The following is a 3168-nucleotide window of genomic DNA, read 5'->3' on the forward strand; positions in this document are numbered from 1 at the left end:
AACTATGCTCTCGCATTTGGGGAGCACGCAGTCCTACTCTGAAAGAACTTGCAGAGACTTCCCTGGCCATCTAGTGGTCAAGACTCCCTTCCATTGCTGGGGTGGGGGGCGGTGTAGGTTTGACCCCTGATCGGGGAACTAAGATCCTGCCAACAACAAAAAAGAACTTGCAGCTTCTTGGAGAGACAAGATGTAAATTTAAACATATACAGTGAAATTGCAGACTAGTACTGTTAATGTTTACGTGACTGATGACAATGACAGTAAAGTGATAAAACATCTCGTGCCAGAATTTATCTTCCTGATACTGGACATAACCATAAAACACTTCAACAGGTCAACATTTGCATCTCTACTGGCTTGTTTGGCAAGAACGAAAAGTTTGCGTGTCATGGCGAAGATGGTGGATAGAGTCTCTCCAGGCTTATTTCAGCCTCTTTGAGTAGGGTGCCTGCTCCTACTGCAAAAACAGGAAGGCTGAGCACGCCTGTCCCCAGGCTCCCTGGCAGCTTAGGGTCTCGTATTCTTGGGGGTTCCACCCATGAGATGGCTTCACACAAGAAACGTATGTGAAGCTGAGTAAGTGGGAAGAGGGACCAGGGCGCTGGCTGGTCTGGATGGCAGCAGTCCTGCTGATCCACATATTACAGCCCAGGCAGCTTGTCCAGGCAGTAACAACATGGCAAAAGCTTCCAGGGAGCTTCCCTGGTAGCTCAGCTGGTAAAGAATCCACCTGCCAGGCAGGAAGATTCCTGAGTTGGGAAGATCCCCTGGAGAAGGGATAGCCTACTCATTCCAGTATTCTTGGGCTTCCCTGGTGGCTCAGATGGTAAAGAATCTGCCTGCAATGCAGGGACCTGGGTTCGATCCCTGAGTTGGGAAGATCTTCTGGAGAAGAGGCATGGCAACACACTTCAGTATTCTTGCCTGGAGAATTCCCATAGAGGAACCAGGCAGGCTACCGTCCATGGGGTTGCAAAGAGTCACACATGACAGAGCGACTAGGCACAGCACAGTGACAGGTTCCTGAATCCTGGACTGAGGTTAGACTCCCATGGGCTAGAGCGGTGGCTGTTGACTAAGGGGCTGTTCTGCACCCAGGGGGCACTGAGCAGTCTGGAGACTTTTAAAAAGTATTTTATTTATTTGGCTGCGTGGGGTCTTAGTCACAGCACACGGGATCTTCGTTACATCATTTGCGGTCTTCTGTTGCGGTGCAGGGATTCTCTTGACATGGTGCACAGGCTCAGTAGTTGCCGCACACAGGTTTAATTGTCCGGCAACATGTGGGATCCTACTTCCCTGACTAGGGATCGAACTGGTGTCCCCGGCACTGCAAGGCAGACTCTCAGCCACTGGACCACTGGGGAAATCCACTGGAGATCTTTTTGATGGTCATGACTGAGGATGCGCTCTCACACATCCAGTGGGCAGAAGTCAGGGATGCTGTGAATCCCCCCGCAAGGCGCAAGAGGGTCCTGCAAAAAAGAATCAACCTGTCCCACATGCCAACAGTGTCTGTCCTGAGCGGGGCCGTTTGGATACACACACCCTTGACGGCGTGGGCATGTTCACAGGTGTCCTTGAAGTGAACAGAGATTTGAACCTCTTGGATTGCACTGTTTTGTGAGTTTCTAGGTTACATGAACAGGGCCGCTTTCGGAAGAATGCAGGTTCACTTCCAATAAAGCCTCTTGAAAAAAGAAACAAACAAACAAACATAGCTGATAGGTGAACAACAAAAAGTATGCAGGGTCACTGCTACAGAGTCATCCTGAGAATCAGTCCTAAAGGTCCTACTTAAAGCCTGCCTTTCTCACCCCTCACACAATTTTGTAAGCACCTAATTCCTTGGATTAAATTCCTTTTCTGCATAAGGTACTCACGGCAGTTTTTAATCTGCCATTGAACTCTGATACACAAGCCACTGCCCGAACTGATCCCTGGATGATGACTCCTCCGTTGAAAAACCGCATTGAAGGTAATTTTGTGCTAACAAACCGTGAGGGGAGCTAAGCCCTTGCCTACTTGTTTGTTTCTCTCCCACCCGTGGATCTGTCTGCAGAATACGTGTCATGTGCTCGCCCCAAGGACTGTAAGATACAACAAAGTGAAGAGGTGCAGAAATTAAGACGAGGGTGGCAGGGGCCTTTCCTGATTTATCAGGATAGAAGTAACCAGCAGGCCATTTTAAAATAGAAACAAGAAATCAAGGATTCACAATGGGCCAGTGTGGGCATAAAAGTGTAATGGAGGTAAGTGTTTTTAGACCATACCTCCTTTAAAAAACGGTTTAAAATAATTTTATTTGTTTTGGCTGTGCTGGGTCTTTGTTGCTGCACGAGGGTTTCCTCTAATTGCAGTGAGTGGGGGCCACTCTTTAGTTGCAGTGTTCGGGCTTCTCATTTTAGGGGCTTCTCTGGCTATGGAGCAGGAGTACGAGGCCGCATGGACTTCAGTAGTTGCAACTCCTGGGCTCTAGAGCACAGGCTCAATAGTTGTGGCACATGGGCTTAGTTCCTTCACAGAATGTGGGATCTTCCCGGACCAGGGATTGAACTCGTGACTCCTGCACTGGCAAGTGAATTCTTTACCACTGAGCCACCCAGATCTTGCCTCTGTTTCCCAACTGATGTCGTTCCCACAAACACAGACAACAAAAAGGATGAACTAAGCATGAGCTGTTGTTTCTTTTCTTTTTTCCCTATCCTTTATCTATTTCTTCCCCCTTCGGCTGTGCTACTGGCATATGAGATCTTAGTTCTCTGACCAGGAATTGAACCCTTGCCCCTTGCATTGAAAGTGCGGAGTTTGAACCCCTGGACGGCCAGGGAAGTCCTTCCTTCTTCCTTATCTGATGGAGGATAAGTATCACAGGTGGCTTAATCAAAACCAGGATCATTCCAAATTTCTTTTACTTATCTAAGTCAGTGGCATTTGAAAATGAAGACACTAGAAATACCTAGGGGGACAGGAAAAGGGGAAAAGTCGGTGATGATTCCCAGAGTTCTGGCTTGGATGATCAGAGTGGTGGAATCACTGACTGACATAAGGAGAAAGTCAGAGCAGGCAGGCTTTGTACATAATTTACAGGGCTTGCTGAAGAGTGAAAATGCAGGCCCCTAGTTCAACATGCAGGGAGAACTCTTTCCTTTCTTCTACAGTGTC

The sequence above is a fragment of the Giraffa tippelskirchi genome, chromosome 8, assembly GCF_054371585.1.
Source record: "Giraffa tippelskirchi isolate mGirTip1 chromosome 8, T2T-mGirTip1v1.2.pri, whole genome shotgun sequence".
Classification (NCBI taxonomy): Eukaryota; Metazoa; Chordata; class Mammalia; order Artiodactyla; family Giraffidae; genus Giraffa; species Giraffa tippelskirchi.